Source organism: Vicugna pacos, chromosome 23, assembly GCF_048564905.1.
Source record: "Vicugna pacos chromosome 23, VicPac4, whole genome shotgun sequence".
Lineage (NCBI taxonomy): Eukaryota > Metazoa > Chordata > Mammalia > Artiodactyla > Camelidae > Vicugna > Vicugna pacos.
In genome coordinates, this window is record NC_133009.1 from 37,963,247 (window position 1) to 37,984,672 (window position 21,426).

Below are 21,426 nucleotides of genomic sequence, written 5' to 3' on the forward strand. Positions count from 1 at the left end.
CCCCCGCCGGGTTTTTAGAGCGTGTGGGAAGGTCTGGGCGTTCGCGCCGAGACTCCTGGTTGACTGGAAAGCCTTTGCCCTTTGGCTAATGGAAGCCGAGCGGGCGGGAAGGAACAAAGCTCGCCCGGGCGGAGGAAGCGCAGAGAGCTGGCCCATTGTTCTCCAAGCCTGAGCAGTCTATGCAAAACACCCGGAGCGGGCCCCGGAACTGCGCTTGCTTTCCCCGGGGAACCCATGCCCTGAGAAGGATAGAGCCGGGGAGTGCAGGACGCGAGGCCGCCGGGCCTCGGGAGCCGGCAAGGGTCGTGCCGGGGCCACGAGAGGACGGCGGCGAGGCCTGGAGCCGGGCAGCCGCCGTGGCTCCGCGGACTTGTTGCGGTAGCTGGGATGTGGGTCTCCCGCGCCCAGGGACCCGAGCTTCCCGGGTACCAGGCTGGCCGCCCGCCCCGCTGGGGGCTGGGAAGGGGCGGGGCCGTGCGCGTGTGAGGGGCGGGGCCGACGCTGGCTGCGGTCCGAGTGATGGGCAGGAGGAGGTGGGGCGCGTGGGAATGGGGGGTGGGGTAGTCGGCTGGCGGCCTGGAGAATGCAGGGCTGGGAAGACTGGCCGAACTGTGCAACCTTCCTGGGCCCCCGGGCCCCGTGTGGGCCAGGACGAGGCACCTCTGACCAGGGGCAGTGTTTGGAGCTCTGGATTCCGAGCCTCGCAGAGGAGGCCGCATAATGGGCTTTGCAGGGAACGCCAGGGGACTGGACAAGGGCAAAGAGGGAGGCTCGGCCTTTCCCTGGAGAGCAGCCCGAAGACCTGGCCTCCGCAGGGACGACTCGGGGTGGGGTGCGGAAGCTGGGGAGCGGCCTCCCCCATCCCCGTGCCCAGTGCTGCCCTCAAGGAACGTACTGTCTAACTGGGGGAGACAGACAATGTAGGAGAAAAGGAAAAAACGATTGCAGGGGCCAGGGAGGCCTGTGGAGGAAATGAGAGGGGGCTGGTGCAGGAGAGGGACCAGGAAGTAGACGCCTCTCTAGGGAGGTGGTCACTGAGTTGTGACCAAGGCCAGAGAAGGTGACACTGGGTGGACAGGGAGGACACTCCCTGAGGGCTGAGAGGAGGGTGGGGATGATGTGGAGGCGAGTAAAGGCGTGGACTCTCCTTGGAGAGGAGCAGGCAGGAGTGTCAGGGACACAGGAGAGCAGAGGACACAGCTCCCCTTTCAAGGTCAGGGCTTCCCCAGACCTGCAGGGCCCACCACTGCCCCAGGACCTGCAGGCCTGGTTGAAGCCTGCTTCTCAAGAGGCAGTGACCGTGGAAACCCTGACCCGTAGCCCCCCCCACCCCAGCTGACCGGGCAGGGGGAGACCCTGAGCTGTGGCCCCTCCCCCTACTCTCCGGTGCATCCGGAGGTGAGGGGGAACACGCCCCACTTCCCAGGCCGTGGGGGAAGCGCGGGGCTGAGGTATCAGTGACCTAGGGGTCACCTGTGAGTTAGTGTTGAGATGGCAGATTCTGCACGTCTGTCCTGAGTCCTGAGTTGCAGCTCTAGGTCAGACCTGACTGAGGGAGGGGAGTCAGCAGGGGAAGAGGTCCCTGAGCAAGGCTGGTGTGTGCTGGGCTTGGGCCACCAGACCCGCCCTGATGACCCCACAGAGAGGGAGGGAGTCTGGCAAACATCCTGGACTGACCCCAGTGGGTGCTGGCAGTGCGGCTGTCCCCAGGAGGGCAGTGCTGGGCATTGCATGGTGGTGGGGAAGGGGGCAGAAGGGGCCAGGTGACCACCAGGCAAAGCCCCTCTCCTGCATGGGGCAGGGACAGGGTGGGGGGACTGGAGAACCCATGAAGGTGTCCAGGTTGTCAGGATTTCGCTGGAGAGCAGGATGGCTCCTGGAGGAAGGAGTGGACCCCTCGGTGTCTCCGGATGGTGGCGAAAGACACAGGTTCTGCACCGTGAGGCTCAGGGTCAGGACACACTCTCACTCCTCATGGCCATCTCCGACCCAAGAAGCTGCCCAGCCCAGTCTCTGGTGGGGAGAGGGAGTGAGGCAGCCCCAAATAAGAGTCTTTCTGGAATAAAAGGGAATGAAGCTGATCACTGCTTCCCAGAAATCAGCTGGGGCCCAGATGGTCCAGGCAGGCGCCCTGCCCTTCCCCCACTTTGGAAGCTGCCAAAAGACTCAGGTCCCACTGGGGAACCTTAGACACTTGGAAGACTGAGGGGTGAGTGCCCAAGGGAAAGGGGCCTGTCTCAGGAATCAGGTGCCCTTAGACCCTGGTGGACAGTCTACATCAGGCGGTTTGACTCCCAGAGGACAGGTCTCCAGCCCCTGGCCTGGGTCTGGGGCAGGCAGAGGGCCACAGTCCTGAGTTCCCTGTGCAGAAGTCCTGAGCTCCGTGGCCTCTTCTGGGACTCAGTTTCCCCACTTGTGAGAGTCTCCCCCTTACCTGTCGGGATTGGGGAGGGGTGCAGATGGAGGGGGTCAGACCTTGGAGGTGCCCTGGACTGCTTACACAGAGCTGGTATCGATCTGGAGCAGTTGCATACACAGTCCCACCCACCCACCTCCTCCACTGGTCAGCCCTGGGCCCAAGGGCTTCAGAGCAAAGTCAGCATGTGTCCCTCTTCAGCCCTCCTGGCCCGCGGTGAAGTCCGGGCCTCAGGAGCCCAGGCGACTGGAGTTCCTGGTCCCACTCCCTCAGGGGTGGGACCCACGGAAGGGTTGCCACGACAATGGTCAGGCCCTTGGAGGCTGAACAGAGCAGGGGAAGGAAGTCAGGACATGATCTCTTTCTAAGCCAGTTGGTTGATGTGGGGTTTTGGTTTTGTTTTATTTTGAGGAGGGGGTTTGCTCCAGAGATTGTATTCTGGGATGCTTGAATAGGGGAGAGAAGTAATGGCTTCCCAAACCATTTTTTCCCCTTTTCCTTCAGTGCACTGGGGGTTCGGGTGGGTAGAGGATTCTTGGGAGTCTCAGAGCAAATAGACCGTGTGTGCAGGCTCGCCCAGCACTCTCGGCCTGCGGTGACTTCCCAGGGGTCTCCCAGGGCCCAGCAGGAGAGTGAGGACACTCACTTCCGACCTCCCCAGGCTTGTCGAGTCACAGGTGAAGGAAGAGAGCCACCCACCCTCGTCACCTGCTCCCAGCCTTGCCCTTCTCCGGGCCGACCCTCCACACACATACCCCCAGCTCACAGCCTCTCACCACGAGGGCTGGAGGTGCAGGCTGCCCCGTGGGGCTCAGGGAGAACCAGTCCTTCGCGGACCAGGCTGAGCGGAGCCCCCAGGCCTATCCCTGCAGCTCCCCAACGTCTCCTTGAACAGCCAGGGGAGAGACATCCTTCTCCACGCAGAACACCTGCCTCCCTCGCCCTTCCCTGGGATTTCGCAGAACCACAGAATGGAAATTGTCTGGTGGAGCCACCCACCTAAAGCCGGAATTACTCCCTCTGTAGTGTCACAGGCAGGTGGGTGTTCTGTTTACACACTTCTAGTGACAGAGGGCTCACTACCTTATTTCCCTGGAAAGCACTCATCATGGGAAAGCCCCTTGAGCCAAGTTTCTGCTTTCTCAGCATTTCCACCAGTGAGTGGAGACCTGCTCTCTGGATCCTCACGGATAAAGGTGGCCTGCCTCTCAGATGCCTTTCCTTGTATCTGAGGTCGGACGCCATCCACATCCCATTGCATCTTTTTATTTTTCTCCCGTTTGTCTTTTCTTTTGGAATCAGCCTTGGTAGGGGGCAGAGCTGAGGTGTTCCCCTGACTCCTGGGCCCCTCATAATGTCTGCACCTCAGCACCTGGCCTGCCTGGGCTCTCCTCCACAGGGTCCCCTGGGCCTGGAAGCCCTGTGATGGCCAGCCAGCTGAGGGGAATTGGACGCCACGTGTTTCTCGTTTGCGCTGGCTGACCTCCACCAAACCCCGTTTGGATTACCCAGATGCATTTGATGTCCCCAGAGCCCGCAGCCTTCCCTCTCCTGCACAGGAAGGGCGGGGGGCCAGGCTTAGCTCGCTGGCCCTGCGTGGGCCCTGCATGGGCCGCGACGGAAGCCCTGGGAACCCTGGGTCAGCCCTCGCGACAGGCACAGTGTCTCACACCTTCCCCTACTGTGGCTCCTAGGGATGGGGCCCCCTGCAGAGAGAGGAAGCCAGAGCCTCTTGAGTCCAACACACCAGGGTCTCTGCTTCCCTCCTTCTGACCCACAGGCGTCGGGGCACAGACCCGGGAGATGCCCCAGGAGCCATGTTTCTCTCCCAGAGTTGTGCCAAGGGTGTGTCCGGCGTGGTCACAGCCTGCATGCCTGGAAGGGTGGTGGGGCCGGGCTCTTCTCTCTGCACAGCACATAGACTGCAAGGATGGACTTCCCGACTGGAGCCGTGGCGGGGGTGGGAGAGCGTGGGCACTGCTGCTGGCAGGTTCTGGGCTCACTCCCGGGGCACCTGCACTGGCTGGTTCCAGCTCCCGCTGCCAGCACTGCCTGTGTGACACCGGTTCTTGTCCAGCTCAGCCTCAGCTAAGCCCCCGCCGGCAGCCTCGGCCCGGGCCTCATCAGACCTGTTTTCGACGTCCTGATGACACGTTTCAGGGCCTCCGCAGCGGGCGGTTCCTGCCCGGTCTTCTAATTTCTGTGCAGTGCTCACTCTGCACCAGCTTCCGGGGCGCTTGCTCCCGTGTCGGGGATGGGAAGCCAAGAGCAAGTGCGGACCCCACACTGGTCCCGGGCAGCCAGGTCGTCTTGAAGGGTGTCCGGTTGGGGTGTTGCCGTTGGGGTGATCTGGTCACAAGCGCAGACGTTTCCTTGGAGAGCCAGACTGCCCGCCGTGACCTTGGGCTGGGTAGGAAGGTAGTGGGTGTTGAGAGGACGAGACTTAGGCAGGTGTGCGAGGATGTACTGGGTGATGGAGCGCGTGGCTTCTGGATGTAAACCCCCAGGATGAGGCGGGGCTGGGAGGCAGGGGTGCTCGGAGGACGCACCGTGGGCAGGGCACAGAAGTGCTTGCACACTCGTTGGCCTCCGACAGCTGCACGCATACTGAAGGTGCATTTGTGTGTGTGCAGTGCTGGGCGGGCAAGAAAGAGCCGGAAGGCTGACCAGGGTGGAACAGCTTCCCCCAGACAGACCCCCCCCACCGCCGGCAGAGACCATAGGGTTGGGCCGCCCTGGCTCCTCCCCCAGAAAAACACCGTGAGGCTGTTGCTCCCGGGGCACAGGCTCCCTCTGCCTTTGGTGACCCGGTGGACAGGCCTTCCCTTCGGGGGGAGCTGGCAACCACCCAGGAGGCCTGGGACCCGACTCTCCACCAGGAGAGAAAAAGTAGGCCCGGAGTCAGCGGTGGCCTAACAGCAGCCAGCACCCGCCCGTCCCTGGCTGTGTGACGTGTGTTCTTCTTGTTCTTAGTTTTTTTCTTGGTTGGGGGAGGTATTAGGTTTTTAAAATTTGTAATGGAGGTACCGGGGATGGAGCCCAGGACCTCACGCACGCTACTGCTGAGCTGTACCCTCCTCCCCGAGAACCACGTTCCGGCTCCCGACGTCTGGTAGGTCACTCAGTGCCCACAGTGACCCCGAGATTCAGGTGCTCAAAGCTGAGCAGATGGGGGCACTGAATGACAGGTCTCCCACTGGACCAGAGGGCAGGTGAGCAGCAGAGCCAGGACTTGACCTTCACCCCGCGGGGTACCGCTTCCAGAAGCCTCAAGCCGCCCCCGCCAAATGTTGAGTTTGGTCCGTTTAATTCAGGGTTGCTGACAAGCGGTGGCTGTTGGACAGAGTGCTTTGCTCCTGAGGTTCAGGCTTTGGGCCCTGCTGGCCGGCCGCTGACCTGCTGCGTGAGGGGACAAGAGGGATCCATGCTCCTTCCAGTGTGGGGCGGAGGCCATGAGGACGCCGAGAAGGGCTGGGGAGGAGAGTGAGGGGGCTGGAGCTGTCGGCCTGTGGGATGAGGTGTGGAGGGGCGCAGACAAGGGTTGGGATCCTGGCAGCAGAAACGGGAGGGACTGGAAACGGAGAGGAGGAGGTAAATGAGGGCTTAATCAGGGTCACCGTCTGGCTGAGGGAGACCGGGAGGGAGGTGGAGAGGTGGACAGGCAGGTTGGGGAGCCCATGACATGACTGTGACAGGCCCCGGGGCCTGCAGGAGGCTCTGGACGGACGTTCAAACGGCAGACATCAAGGCTCGCCCCAGAAGTCCCCGCAGAATCCCATGCTGGCGCGGGGCCTCCCAAGTCCCACATCTGTGTGCTGAGTGGAGAGGGCCCTCACAGCAGAGGGCCCTGCAGCGGGGCTGAGGGGCTGTCCCTCTGATTGGCAGCAGCTCTGATTCGGCCCGAGGGTGCAGTCCCCCTCTGCCCCCAGCCCTGGGGAGTGCCTGGCCGGAGGCAGACGCCCAGCCCACAGCAAAGCTGAACCAGACTGGCCCCGGCAGCACCCGCGCGCCGACCGACCTGCGGAGAGCCTGTGGAGCATCCCCACAGCACGCAGCACGCTTGGTCTGTGGGTGGGCACCGCCTGTCAGCTCCAGCTTGCTTGGTCCACCCGGGAAGCCTTCCGCAGGGGTGGGGAGCCATTTAAAGGGGTCGGAAGCACTTGGCTCAGGGAAAAAGGCCTCCCAGGCGCCAGCTTTGCTTGGATGGAGTGGAAGGACTGGGCTGGAACCCACTGGCTGGGAGCCCTGGGAGCAGATGGTCCTCGAGAGGGTGGAGCAAGCAGGCGGCCCGGCCACGAGGGCCCCAGGTGGTGAGGATGCCCAGTGGAGGGCTAGGGACCTTGTCCCAGGTTCGTGCCTTCCCCTTCCTGTTCCTTGGGACGTCACGGGCTGTTCCAGTTGCCGGGCCCTGGGCGTTCTTGGGCTCCCCCTGTCCCAGGAGCTGGGGTGTTTGGCTCTGTCCTGGAGGCTGGGTGACCCCAGGGGGCGTCATCCAAGAGCTCAGGGGTGCCAGAGGCTGCAGGTGTGTCACCATGTCTGTTTCCGCTGATGGTGACATGGTGTCTGGGGGTTGCTGGGGCCGCCCCTGCCTGGCCTCCCCGTCATCCTGCCCTGGGCGGGAGGGCGTGACAGCAGCAGAGAAGGCCACCCCGGGTCGGGAGGCACCCGCTACCACGTGGGGCGGCAGCCACTGCCACGTGGGGCGGCAGCCACTGCCACGTGGGGCGGCGGGGACATGAGGCTCAGGGCTCAGCCTGGGGCTGCTGTGCCCGCCCAGTGGGGTTGGCTTGCAGCTCAGCAAGTGGCGTGGAGGGGCTGCTCCTGCTCCTGCACATCGAGGGCCTCCTGGGCGCCAGGCAGAGCCTCCCTGCTGGACACTGGCTTGGGGGCCATCGAGGGCCTGGCTTCAGGGCTCGGGCTCCCAGGAAGAAGCACCAGTGCCTGAGATGCTGACCGGCCCTGTGCTCTGCGGGTGGGTGGGCAGCCTCCCTCCCGAGGCCCCACGGAGGAGCACTGGGACCCTCCCAGGTGCAGGTCTCTGGGAGTGTGCACGGCAGCGACGGACACGCCCCTGTTGGCTGGCGAGCTGAGCGCTTTGTAGGAGCCACTTTAGCCCCACAGTGAGATGCTGTTCACGGGTCCCACGCACAAGGCTTCACAATGCTCAGAGTTTCACAGGCTGTGGGCTGGGAGGAGGCGGGGCTCCCCGCCACACCGGATGGGAGTGCGGAGTGTGGGGGTTCCGGGGGGGGCTGCGTGGCCAGGGTGGAGGAGGGACTGTCATTTGCCTGCGGGCATGAGAGCAGTTCATCTTTTTTAACAGCCAGTCTGGCCCTCCGGGGGCATTGCGGGTGACTGGGAGCCCCGCTCAGACACGGACTTGGAGGCAGGAAGCTCAGTGGAGCCCGAGAGTCACACGGTGGTCACACGGGGGTCACATAAAGCTGAGATTAAGAGGAGCCGCTGGACTCCTCCGCCTCGTATACAAGTGGCCACGTCGGCCCCCACCCCGCCCCTAGAGAACCTCGAACCTTTGCGCCCGTGGTCCCGAGAGCTGGGCTGTGAGAACCAGTTCTTTCCAGCCCTCGGCAGACAGGCGGTCACAGCACCACGCGGTGGGCTGCGTGGTGACACAGCCACGCCCAGAGCTGCAGGACGGCTCTTGGGGAGAGGGCTGCCCCCCACCGACAGGAAGGTCAGTGGCCACAGTGTGGATGCCTAGAGCAGTCAGGAGTCAGGGGACCAGATGTCCACCTGGGGTGAGCTGCTCCCTGGATCTGTCACTCGTAACGTGATCTTGAATTTAAGCCCCTTAATGTCTCAGCCTCCTTGGTGGTAAGAGAGGGCTCAGGCCTGCCAGCTTGCAGCTCAGGATGGGGTGGTGTGGCTATCAGCTGAGCCGCTGCAGCGGAGGGCCAGCCTGGGGCTGGGGCCGCAGATCCAGCCCCGTCTGCATCTCAGGCCTGACTTCCCCTTTCCTCCCCTCTTGCCCGTCCTTGGCCAGTGATTTCTGGAGGAGACTTGGACAAGTGCTGTGTCTGGGCGAGGCGGGGTTCGCTCCATGGACGACCCGGGGACTGTTGGTAACATCTGTCACGTGCTACGTGCTGTGTCCGGCTGAGCGCTGGGCCAGTAGCTCATCTGACTGTCGAGAACAGCCTAGTGAGTTAGGTGCGGTTTTAGCCTCATTGTACTGATTCCTGGGCCCCGCAGACCCCCTGGGGGCTGGTGGTCCCAGCGGCGTCTCCCGCAGGCTGGTGCCGGTTACGGACCTGCTGCGGTTCGGCCCAGTGTTTTAGCTTGGACTCTCGGTTGTGTCTGTGGAAGCCCCTGGGGCCAGCTCAGGGGAAGGGGGCGTCTGTTACAGGACATGGGGCATCTTGCAGGACTGGGGGGAGGGGTGGGGTCCAGCCAGGTTTCCGGGTCTGGGGGGACCTGGCCTGTCGAGCACCTTTCCTGCTCAGGGGTCCTGCCCCCCGCCCTGGTGGTTCCTCGCCTTCTGTGCCACAGATTCTCACTTCTGCCCCAGGCCCTCGTGGCCGGTTGTGGTGCCCACAGCTCCGGCCGCCTCTGTGCCAGAAATCAGCCGGTCTCCCCTGGGGCCGGGGGCCTGACAGCCGTCACAAGGAGGGAGGGAAAGCGCATTCTCCAGAAGTCAACTTTGTCAAGTGTTTCTGAGGTCATGCATCAGCTGAGCAGCTGTTTAGACTCTGATAAAAAGGAACGAGCAGAAACAGTGTGAAAAAAGCGTCTGAACTGTGGGGGAGGTGGAGAGAGTCGGCAGAAGGAGTGCTCACTTCTGCGGGGGCGCTCGGCCTGCCCTCCAGCTTTGTCTCGGCCTTACCTGTCCCCTCTCCACCACAGGTCCCCTAACGCAGTCCTGCCCTGTCCCCAGCCCCTCCACTGGCCAGCAACCCCTTGGTAGTCCTGGGGTGCCCCCAGGGCTGAGGCTTGGCATCCGCCCTGTGGCCTGCTCTCACACAGCCGGGAGGACATCTGGAGGGGACGAGGCCACGTCGTCCTGGCTCCTCCCCTCATCTCGGGGGAGAACAGGTGGCTGGGGAGTTGCTGACCGGTTATTTCCCGCAAGCATGAGGCTGGGGCCTGGGGATGGGGGTGGGGGGCGCCCACTGGCCTCTTAGGGGTGGGAGGCCCGATGGGGGATGGGAAGGGATTTGCCACAGAGGATCCAGCCCTGCCTCTGAGCCTGAGGCGCCCAGCCTGGCCTGAGCTGAGCAGGGGCTGGGTTCCTGCCATTTCCCCACGTTCCGCATCCAGGTTGGGTTTCCTGCTGAAACCGTGTCTCTGAATCAGTCATAAAGTTCCTAGCTTCTAAGCCCAAGCTGGCTGTAGCAGCTCTGCGAGTTCTAAGTCCTCACCTCTCACCCTGGGGGTCCTGGGAGGGAGGACACAGAACACACAGGGCATTGGGGGCGGGGGGGGGGCTAACCTGTGCTCACATCCTGCCTCTGTGTCAAGTAGCTGGGAGGCCCTCTGCCGTTTGTCCTCAGAGCCATGTATTTTCCAGGCCCTTGCTCCTGAGCCTTAGCGTGCCCTCCACCTGCCCCCTTTGCCCCTGCCCACAGCCAGAACGCCCCTCTCCCCTCTGGGTCTCCTCGGGCCTGTCTCTGTCCTGCTGTCTCCCCGCCAGGTGACTTGTCCATCCGTCCTTCCTGCGTGTGTCGATCATGTTCTCAAGAAGCATCTCCCCCGGGTGCTGGTCCCCCTCCAGACACCGCCCCAACTGCAGACGCAAAAATTAGACATGTCATTTTGCATGCTGTCTACCTAAATTTGCATTTGATTGAAAGACACCAGCGTCCTCCCGCCCACATTTCTTCCTTCCCGACCTTCCCCTGTCCACCCCACTCCTCCCCACCCTCCCCCTCTGCCGGCTCAGGGCGGCCTCCAGGAGTCTTGTCATCTGGTTGGCCGGTTGGTCGGGGGCTGCCTGGGTGCTGACTGGTGCAGCCGCAGCTCTGCAGTGCGGTCCCTGCTTCTTGCCTCTTTTCTGGGGCCAGCCTGGGCTCGTTGCGCGTCCAACTGTCAGTTCCCCGCCAGAAACCAGAGACCTGTGCCAGGCCTCCGGGAGGCGGCAGTGAGGCACACTTCCATCTCCCTTCCCAGGAACATCCAGGTGCACCTGACCCTTGACAGACCTCCTCTCCTCCAGCCTGTCTCTGGAGGGGCAGGCGAGACTCGCAAGTGCGCAGGGGAGGGGTCAGCATCGCCTCTTCCTTCCCAGGTGCAGCCCTCTGGGGTGGTGCTCAGAACTCCTGGCTACTTTTGTGCAGTGCGCTGGTGGAGTCTTTATTCAGAGGCCTGAATTGGCTCCGCCTCCTGCCAGCTCCCAGCCTGACAGCAGACCCTCTGTGGTTCTACCGTCTGCATTGCAAACACACTCATCTCTCAATCACCTGTGCCAGCGTAAACGTTTCAAAAAGCCGTTCTGCTGCCTCAGACTGCCCTCCCGGAGGTTTTGGGGAGAGCGTTTTCCTCTTCTGGTTTCTGATTGCTGTGACTGCGGCTGATACCTACTTCGGCGCCCTGATCTCATGTGTAAAGCAGGGAGTGGTCAGATGAAGGCCGCCCGTCCCCTGGGGATGGGGATCTGAGGCTGGAGGGAACAGCTGGCTGGAGCTGAGGCCGTGGGCGCCAGACCCCTCTGTCTTCTCAGATGGACCCCCTTTCTGACCTGTCCACTCCCAGCCCCAGCATCCTCGGTCAGTCCATGGACAAGCCTGGGGATCCCCGCACCCTCTTCCTTTTCCAGCCTCCCTCTTGCTTCCCGTCTGTTCAGGGAACGCAGACCGACACTCGCGGCACCTGAAGCAGAGAGAACAGGACGGGGAGTCTGTCCGACACCCACTCCTATTTTGCCTCCCTCCTTACTCCCCAGATCCTATGTTGTCCCAGGCAGCTCTGGGTAGCAAACGCACGTCTGGAAGGAACGACAGATGGGCGGGGGCTGGAGCGCGAGAGTGGCAGAGCGGCTGTCCTTTCTGCTGGGCGGGGCGGGGAGAGCGGTACCAGCAAGCGGGGCTGAGGTTGGACTTGAAGAGCTCGCCTTGGTGACTGACGAGACCCAGGCGTGATGGGTGGACGAAGGAGTGACGCCCCTGGCCAGGCCCATCCCTCGGGCTCCCGACAGCCTCAGCTCTTGTCTGCCTGCGAAGAGAGAGCGAGTGGGGCAGGGGTGCTGGCTGTGCCGCCGCCGCCTCCTGGTCGGGCTGTCCTCCTCTGGCCGCCAGCTCCCTCCGGCTGAGTCTGGTGTATTGCTTGTCGGGATTTCTCTGAGCGGAATCTAAAAACAGGAGCGGAGAACCGAGATGAGGGCACGCAGCTCCCTCTCCGTGGACCAGGCTCCCAGGTGAGGGTGAGAGGCACCTCTGAGGTGTCCCCTTCCCTAACTCCGGAAAGCCACAGCATCTCAGCTAGCGCTCCAGGGGGCCTCAGAGGTGGAGACCCTTTGTTGTGAGGGGGAGGAAGCTGAGGCCCTGAGAGAAGTAGGAGCTTGCCAAGGGTCACCTGGAGCCCCCGGCTCCTGGTCCAGCACTCTCCCCTTCCTTAAGGTTTAAAGCCAGGACATCTGGCAGGTCCCTGAAACGAAAGAGTGGGATGCCCTGTTCTGCCCCTCGAGACTCTTCGCAGAGTCGGGGAGGGCAGCCCTCGGGACACAGAGCCCTCGGGGACCAGCCCTGTCTAACAGATGATGAACTGAGGGGCCCCAGTTCACACCAGGGCACCAGCCAGATAGCGGCCAGTGAGGACCCAGGTCCACGGCTCCCGACTCCACTCCTGCCCCTGCCCTTGCTGAGTTTAGCAGGTCGGCCCGGGATGGAGGAGGAGTGACCGGAGGGGCCGTGGCATCTCAGGGGAGGGCTGCTGCTGGCCCGACCATGTCTGCTGAGGCCGTGGGGTCAAGGAGCCAGCACACCCCTCCCGTGTGGCTTTCAGCCTCACGTAGAAGCTTTCGTAAGTGGTCCTGGTTCTCCCTGCCTGCGGCGGCTCGGCTGGTCCCTCAGTGAAGCCTGGGCCCGGTTGGAGCTGGCCCTCTGCGGCTGCAGGGGGAGGCTGGCGGAGGGAACCTCTCCAGCAAGTGTCCCCTGTGGAGGGAATGAGGACAGAGGCCTGGCTGGCGTTTGAAGGCCACTCCGACTGGCCAGAAGCCCCTCAAGTCCATGGCCTGCTGGTCCCGGCGCGAGGTACACAGAGCCCAGGGGCCCACACCGTCCCTCTGAGTGTTCCCTGGATCTAGAAGACCGCCTCAGTGTCCCACCTCTGGGCAAGAGGCCGGTGACAGCAGGAGGGTAAGGTCACCACTGCAGAGAGAAGCAGACGGGGTGGGACTTCAGCCCCAGAGTGGGAGGCACTCACCCTCCTGCCCCCACCCCCCAGCACCCCTGCCCTGCTGCCTTCAGCTGGCTCTCTGCTCTGGTGGACAGGAGCGGTCCTTCCTCTGCTTTGGTGGAGTGATGGATTAGGAAGAAATGTGCTGTCTGCTCAGGGGCACTTGTGCAGCCTCGGCGTGGAGCACGGTGTGCCCTGGGCCGTGGCTGTCCGTCTGCTGCCAGGCCCCACCTTCCTTCGGGGGTCTCTCTGCCTTGTCCCAGCCCCTCCCCGCAGCCTCAGCACTGCTGCCCCAGGAGTCACCTTCTGGGGCTGAGGTTCCTGGGCCGGGAGGTGAAGTGGGGGCTGCCTTGGTGGCCCCTGGTCCCAGGCTCAGCCGCCTGCCTCTGTCTGCTCCTCCCCTGCTACCACCCCCTACCGCCGCCTGGGCCCCGCCCCCATCACACACCTCATTCAGTCCCAGTTGGAGCCGTTTGGGTGACCCCCAGCAGCCTGGGCTGGGAGCAGGCAGTGCAGGTGGTGGGAGTTGTAGGGCAGTGAACGGAACCCTGCAGGCCCCAGGGAGGGACTCTGAGGAAGGGACCGAGGATTCTCATTTTACCTAGATACAAAAGTTTCTTAGGGGCAGAGCACATACATCTGAAAATGAAATCTAGTTCTTTAGTGATAATGCTTTTTTAAAAGGTAAGCTCCTCTCAGTTGGACTTAGGACATGTGAGATTCGTACAGACTGAGCTCGGGAGAGGGAGGGGGCAGTCAGTGTCCTGAGCAGGCAGATATGGTCATGACCATGGTGGTGATGGTGATGGTAGAGATGGTGAGGATGAGGTGATGGTGATGATAAGATGGTGGTGGTGGTAGTGGTGGTGGTAGAGATGGTGGTGGTGGTGATGGTGATGGCAGTGATGGTAGAGATGGTGGTGGTGGTAGTGGTGGTGGTAGAGATGGTGGTGGTGGTGATGGTGATGGCAGTGATGGTAGAGATGGTGGTGGTGGTAGTGGTGGTGGTAGAGATGGTGGTGGTGGTGATGGTGATGGCAGTGATGGTAGAGATGGTGGTAGTGGTGGTAGTGGTGGTGGTAGAGATGATGGTGGTGATGAGGTGATGGTGATGGTAGAGATGGTGGTGGTGGTGATGGTAGAGATGGTGGTGGTGGTGATGGCAGAGGTGATGGTGGTGGTGGTGGTAGAGATGGTGGTGGTGATGGTAGAGATGGTGGTGTTGGTGATGGCAGAGGTGATGGTGGTGGTGGAGATGGTGGTGGTGGTGGAGATGATGGTGGTGGTGGTGGAGATGGTGGTGATGGTGGTGGTGGAGATGGTGGTGGTGGTGGTAGAGATGATGGTGGTGGTGGCACCAGTGGTGATGACTAGAGCAGGCATCCCGTCTGCAGTAAACCAGGACACCTGTGATGCTGGTGGTTTCTGCCCCAAAAACGCCCACTTACAGGAGCTGAAGGTGACCACCAAAGAGCCTACTTTCTTCACGTCCTTGGGCACAGTCATTACTGAGCCCAGGACCACACTGGATGCTGTGGGAAGAGCAGGAGTGAGTGAGTGGTTCCTGCCCTCAGGGGTTCTGCGTCCCTCAGGCTGTGACCAGGCACTCACTCCCAGTGCCCCATCTCCCTCTGCGATATTTCCTCCCTGTGCCACCTTCCTGTGCACTGCACTGAGGAGCCCCAGATATGCCCAGGTGGACCCTCTTCAGGGCCGAGCCCCCCGGCCTGCCTCCTCCCGCACCCCGCCTGCCTCTGTCTCCGTGGGGTCATGGTGTAGGTCAGCCTGGGCTACAAGGGAGGACCGAGGGCTCCGGGGCCACCTGTTATTCTGTGAACTTGAGCACATCGTGTGAGCCTCTGGGGCCTCAGTTTTCTCATCTCCTCTGGAGAGAGGGCAGTATCTCCCCACCGTCTCCAGCTCAGAGCACTGTGGGGAGAACCGGAGGAGGCACGTGCCTGGAGGGAGCAGGCCCGGAGGAGGCTCTGGGTAGGAGTTGGGGTCCCTCGCTGAGCACCCAGCTGTCGGGTCAGCAGGCCTGCCCCCGAGGGGCCCTTGTCCGCAAGTTCCCTGGGAGCCATGCAGCTGCTCACAGCGTGGATGCTGGACTTTACCTCTGGCGGTCACATCAGGCTGTCTCGAGGGGAAACACTTCACCAGGAGGCTTTTCCGGCCCTTCACGAGGAACAGGCTCCGTTTAGGGCAGACTGCATGAGGGACGGGCACTGCCCAGCGCCTGGACCCCCTACCTCCTGCCCGCCTTCCCTCCCTCATGTGCTCTCCAGACAGGACCGAGGGCTCAGGCGCGCAGAGGTGGTCACGAACTGACACACCCTCAAGCAGTGGCTTCAGAGTTGTCTTTTTGTACCTTGACCCCCAGTAGGAAATACGTCTTCCAGCAAATCCAGTGTGGACGAGCGGAGTCAAAGGTTTTTTGAAATGATACTGCGTACAGTGTACTTGATTTTCTGTTTGTTGAATGTGTGTGTTTTTAAATTGCTGGTTGCAGCCCACCGCACCGATTTCAGGACCTGCAGATGCGTTGCAGCCCACAGTCTGAAAAGCCCTGTCCGGACGGGGCCGTCTTCCCAGGGGACTGGGTGTCGGACAGTTCCCCCTAACTGTGGGGCGGAGCGTTTCTCTAGTGCCGGGCGCTGCTCCAAACGCTTTGCTGTGATAGTCCCCTCGCACCCACTCTCTGAGGTAGGTCTCAGGATGTCGTCACCGTGCCCTTGTCACAGGCTGGGGAATTTGAGTCACTTGTCCAAGGTGGCGTTGCTAGTAAATGACACATGCTCAGTGATTGGGCCGTGTGGCCGCAGGGTCGCCTTGGAAACAGGGCGGTCCTTTGGGGCCTGCGGCTGGAGCCCCTGCTGTCAGAGCCAGGCTTGGGTGCTTCCAGAAGGCAGGCCTGGGGTGCGTGTTGCAGGGAGCCCACAGAACAGACCGGGCCCTGGGAGCCCACAGCCCGGAAGCCTGCCCGCCAGGGGCACCTGGCGTCGGGGGGCGCCAGGGGAGAGGGGCATGCTGGGCCCCATGCAGAGCTCTGCCTGTGGGTCATGCTGTCGACGGGCAGCAGGACCTTCCTGAGTGGAGAGAAAAGCCTGACTCTCATCTTTTAAAATAATACAGCTGGTAATTTTAAACATAACACTTTCTGCAGGCTAAAAACAAAGTGAGCTTAACCAAACATTTTCACTGTTTTTTTAACGAATGCATTGTTCTAGGCTCTGTGAGAACGCAGCAGAAGCCTTAAAGATTTATTTCAGAGCGCAGTAAGGGTGCGTCCCGTTGGGTTGGGTGGGTCGCTTCTGAGACCTGAGCCCAGGGCTTCCGGCGTGTGGGCGGGGCGCAGATGGGCCTGGGGGGCGGGGGGAGCAGCGCTAGCGAGGGACGGGAGTTGGGGGGGAGCAGCCGTGGGAGGCTGGCGCTTCTCAGATCTCCGTTCTTCTGCTTCTCTTGGCAGCATAGCTAGCTGTCAGGCGGAACCGGAGAGAGGGCGCGAGGGAGGCTGAGAAACAGGGAAGCATCCATTCCCCAGGCTGGACCTCAGCCCCTGGGGAAGTGTGAGTGACCTCACGGCCCCTCCTCCTTTCACAACGGGGTGGGGGGGCGTCCAACACCCTTAGCCCCTCCCAACCCCCCTCCTCAGCTGAGCTCCATGTGGAGCTAAAAGCAAGGAAACAGGCTGTGGCCTCAGAGAGCCTCCAGTCTCGTGGGAGAGAAGGTCCCGGAGTGAAGACCCCGTTGTCCAGGGTGTGGACGGTCGGAGTGACGCGCAGGGCACACAGCGAGGCTCCCAGCAGCTGAGGACCAGCCCCGCCTTGCCGGGGACCGCGGGCCGGGCTGCATTTGCGGTGCAGAGTCTGTGAATGCCGAGAGGAGGCCGAGGAGTCGGGCCTTAGAAGCCTGCGGACCTGGAGAGGATTCTTACAAGGGGGAAGGGAGGGCCCGGGAGAGGCAACTGCGGAGAAGGTGCGTTTTCTGAAGGGGGCTGGTCAGCTCTGGGAGGGAGGCCTGGGGGACGCAGAGGCCAGGCCGCCGTCTCTGGTCCTGCTGGGGACCCGGTGCCCCCGGCCAGCCTTCCATGCTTCGTCCTCCCTTTGCTGGGTTTCCTGTGAGCCTTGCTTGACAGATAAGGCGTGAGGGCCCTTCTCGCTGGACAGGGAGCCGAGTTCAGTCACCATGGTGACCCTCTGGCTGATGGGGGCTTGGGTTGCTATGGAGACTCGTCTAAAACCTAAAGTGTTTGGGGGAGGGTCCCAGCAGCCAGGAGGGTGGCTGGGACCGTGGGCGGCGGTGCCACCCTGCCCGTGGTCCTGTTCTGTCCCCTCCTTGGGGTCCTCCTTCGGTGCGGGGCTTCTCTGGGACCCAGACAGGCTCTGGGAAGCAGTCATGGGTGGTGTCAAGAGGGGTGCAAGGGTCCCTGTGGCAGAATGTTGCTTCCGTCTCCCTGGGCAGCGCCTCACAGCCTCTTTTGGTGCCAGGTCTGCCTCTGGAGAGAACCATGGAAGCAGCCGGGCCACGTCCCTCTGTGCCCGTCCCCACCCTGGTTCCCTGCCCTGCCCGCCTGCACCTGCAGCCTCCCTGCTAACGGGCCCTTCCAATCCCCAGGCGGGGTGGCCTGGGTGCCCTCTGTCCCAGCGGGGAGATGCACGTCCGGTTTTCCAGGCAGCTGGAGAGCCGCGGGGGCCCGCTCGGAGGGGCCCGGCAAACTGCTGCTGTTGGAGCCCCTCAGCAGGGCTCCCAGCCTCTCCTCGCAGGGACCTGCCTGTGTGAGGCCGTCTCCTTCCCTTCACCCCCTTCCCTGCTGGCTTTTCTCAAAGGGAGAGAGGTTTAAGACAAAGCGGTGGGACATGAGGTGCATCCCGGCACCCAGGGATCCCCACCCACCCGATGCCCAAGTTCGTTCCTCATGTCACATGACCCACCGCAAGCCCCATGCCCAGCCTCGTGGGCTCCAGTTCCACAGGGGATAATGGGGTTCGCCTGCCTGGAACCCTTTTCTGAGGCTGGATGGCAGGAGAGGGGCCTCAAGAGGAGAGAAGCAAGAATAGATCTTGGCCCATAAGTTGTCCTTCGTGATGTGAAGAATTTATTCCCAAGTCACCAGCTTGGGCTTCAGGGCCCCCTGGCACCAGAGGGAGCTGACGGCAGCCCCCTCTTGAGGCTGGAGCAGGCAGGCGGGAGAGTGTGGGAGGGCCGGGAGGTCGGAGGCCGCACCCTGCAGACCGCCATGTCCCTCGCTCTGCTACCTGAGAGCAAGGTAGTCTGAGGGGGTCTGGCCCCCTCCCGAGCGCTGCTTGTCCTGCAGAGGGGCTGAGCTCGCCCCTCCCCAAGATGGACGTGCAGCTGCCCACACCAGCGGGGCTCCACGCCCCCTCTGCTCAGTCCTCACGCTGGACCCTCGAGGGGAGGAGCAATCAGGGAGCCCCAGGAGGTCAAGCGGGGGAGGCCGCAGTGGAGGAAGTGGTCAAGGCCAGGATCCGCGCAGGCTGACCAGGGAGCACCATCTCGGGGCCCCCAGCCCAGGCCTTGGCCCTGGTGCACCTCTGCCCTCCCCTCCTGGCGCGGTCGCTGTACCGGAATCATTAGGCGGGCGACAGTCTCACTGCGCACTGTGTTTCTGACGTGCCACGCTGTCTGAACTTCGGAGTCTGTGACAGATGCGAACGTCAGCCCACGGACTCAGGCATCCGGGGAACACCCCTCTCTGTCTCCCTCTCTCGTTCTCTTTTTTTGCAGGTACTTAAGAAATATTTATTGACTGAATAAGTGTGGTTGGAGAAGACTTCCTGCTCCTTTCTCCCTATTCTCCTTTTTAAAGAATCTATCTTTCTTGAAGTATGGTTGATTTACAGGGCTGTGTTTCTGGTGTGCAGCAAATGACTCGGTGGTGCACAGACACTCTTTCTTGGATTCTTCTGCATTACGGGCTGTTACAAGGTGCTGAGTGGTGTTCCCTGGGCTGCACAGCAGGGCCTTGCTGTTTGTGTCTTTTATGTACAGTGGTGTGTAGCTGCTGATCCCAACTCCCAGTTTATCCCTCCCCCAGAAACATCCCCTTCTTGAGTGGCTTTAAATCTACTTAGTTTAGTTCTGACCCCCACCCACCAGAGTAGGGGGCACTGCATGTCAGGAGGGCTGGGTCCTCTGCCCACCCCCCAGGTGTGCCCCTGACACAGGCTCAGGTGAGGCCGGGGTGCAGGCGAGGGTGCTCCCTCTGGTCCCCGAAGGTCCCCCGTGGCCTTGAGGGGCTGCCCCTGTGGGCCTCTCTGCCAGGGTGGGGGAGCCTATGCCCGCCCCACTTCATTCCTAGTTCTGGAGAGCCTGCCCCTTCTCTGCTTCTCAAAGAGGGTCTCTTCTCTTCCTGGAAAATCACCGGGTCCTCTGACTGACTCTGTTCTTGAAGTTGGGAGCTTTGTAACAGGGTGGCCTGCTCGACGTGGAGTTAGAGCGAGAGACAAGTCAGTTAGGCCTCAGAACTGTGTCCTGCCACACATGGTCTCGCTAGGGAGGCGGGCAGGACGGGCACCCCTGTCAGACAGTGAGGGAGCCGTGGCGTGACCCCACGCGCCAGCGAGTTTGCGGCGACCCCAGGACACAAGTCTGGGCCCCTCTCCTCGCAGGCTGGGCTGCTGCCGCCCCGGCCTCTGCGCTCTCCATCGAGGCCTCTGTGTCCGGGTCTGCCTGTGTTCGGCATGCTGTGCGCGATGTGGTTGGTCCTGGCTTCACTGGGACCCTTCGAGGGGTGGTGGCTCTGCCCCATCTCACAGATGGGGAAGTTGAGTTACTGTTGCGGGTGGGAATCGCTCGCTGGTGTGGCCAGAGCTGGAACCCTGGGCGCTTAACTCTTCTGCTTGGTGGGTGTCCCGGTGGCGTGGGGGACCTGCGAGAAGGGACTGCCTTTATCAGCAGTTCTGTCTTGCTTTCTGACTTCACCCAGCCTCTGGCAGAAGAGGCTGCTTTCCCGTCCAGGCCCCGTTCATCCCTGTGCGTTCACGGCTCCTGCTGCCCACTCAGCACCACAGGCTCAGACTCAAGGACACACCCCTCCCAAGTCAGACCCAGCAGCGTCCAACGGAGGACCCTGCTGGGCGTGGGGGGTGGCTGGCAGCCCCTCCTCTCCATCTGCTTGGGCACAGGATGCTGGGGGAACGAGCTGGGGGTGGGGAGGCTGCCGTGGAGACCGGATCGGGAGCCCAGAAGGGAGGAGGCAGGCCGGTCTGGGATGCCCCCATCCGCAGCGGAGCCTGTGGGCAGAACGAGGCCCGGCTGAGTGGAGGGCAGCCAGCTGATCCCCTCAGCACCTTTTCCTTCACAAAGCCTGGGGGGGTCCCATTCACAGCTCCCCCCGGAGGGCCCACAGGTGCTGGGAGAGCGAGAGACCGAGTCCTCTGATGGCCAGTGTGCGTCTGGGGGAGGGAGGCAGCCTCCACCCCTGGAAGGGAAAGAAAACCCCATCCCTGGGCCCCCCCAGCCCCCCAACAGGGAGCAGCTGGTGTGCAGCCCTCCCCCCTCAGCCCCTCCAGGCAGAAGAGCTATCGACGCCTTCCAGGCGCTGACCACGCGCCAGACACCGTTCTGAGCGCCTTGCATGTGGTAGCCCCCCCAGATAAGCCTACAAACTGCGCTCCTGCTCCCCGTCCGCCAGCGAGGAGGCCGGGCTGAGAGGCTGCGACCGGCCTGGGGTCGCCCGGCTGGCCGGCGGCGGAAGGGGTTTTGAACGGGTCTAGTGCAGACGGAGCTGGCGCAGGCTCTGCGTGGTGGGGTGGGTGGCAGTTTACGGAAAGGACATGGGCTTCTGCGCGGGGGGAGGCTGCCCTTTCTCCCGTCTGTGCGTGTGTCTCCGCCGCACGCACTCGTGGTGTTTTCTGTGCTAGGACGTGAGCTCCAGTTCAGCCTGCTGCTCGCGTTGCCTGTGCTGTGTGCTGCCCTTTGCGCAGCGGCCTTGGGAGGTGCCACTCTGCTCTTGGTCCCTGGGGACAGAGGAGGGAGGAGGGTGGGGGCCTGTCCCGGCTGGACCACCCCACTCATCCTCATCCTCCCTCTCGCCCTGACCCCACCCTTGGTTCCATGCTTTTACCTGTGAGATGGCCCCGCCCCGCCCCCTCCTTGTCTTAATTCTCGCCTTCACTCAGTCGTGGAAGTGTCCTGTCTCCCCCTCCCCGGTCCAGCCCCAAACACTGCTCTGGGGATGCCTTCCCGATGCACAGCTGAGACCCTGCTGCTCCCCAGTGCAGGGGACCCTCAGAGACTCCCACGGAGTAATGCCCTGATTTTTCATCCTGACACGCAGGCCTCCACAGTCACACCCTCCTGCCCTCCCGGTCCCCTCCTCTTTCCTGCCCGTCTACCAGCAACTCCCTGAAGAAGCTCCTTGAGACTTGTTAATTGGCTCTGCTTAAAAATACAGGACCCTGTGGTCAAATGAATGTAGGAAACTCTGGGTCGAACAAGGCTAAGCAGGTTTCTTTATTGCAGGACTTCTCAGAGCCTGTGCGTGCTCAGCAGCCTCGGGACTCCCCAGGATGCAGAATCCCCACAGCGTGTGCGCCCTGTGTGTGCTGGGCACGCTGCGCGGCCGGCGGTCCCCGGAGGGGGCACTGCCCGTCGTGGTCACGCCGGGGTTGTTCCCGGAGTCTGCTCCGACTTTCTGG

The 21,426-nt window shown here is 62.6% G+C and overlaps 1 protein-coding gene across 4 annotated transcripts in view; it reads left to right on the plus strand.

Moving 5' to 3' along the window:
• The window catches only part of NAV1 (neuron navigator 1), a 205,921-nt gene that overhangs the window by 77,809 nt on the left and 106,686 nt on the right, over window positions 1-21,426 (plus strand). The gene's annotated exons all lie outside the window — the stretch shown is intronic.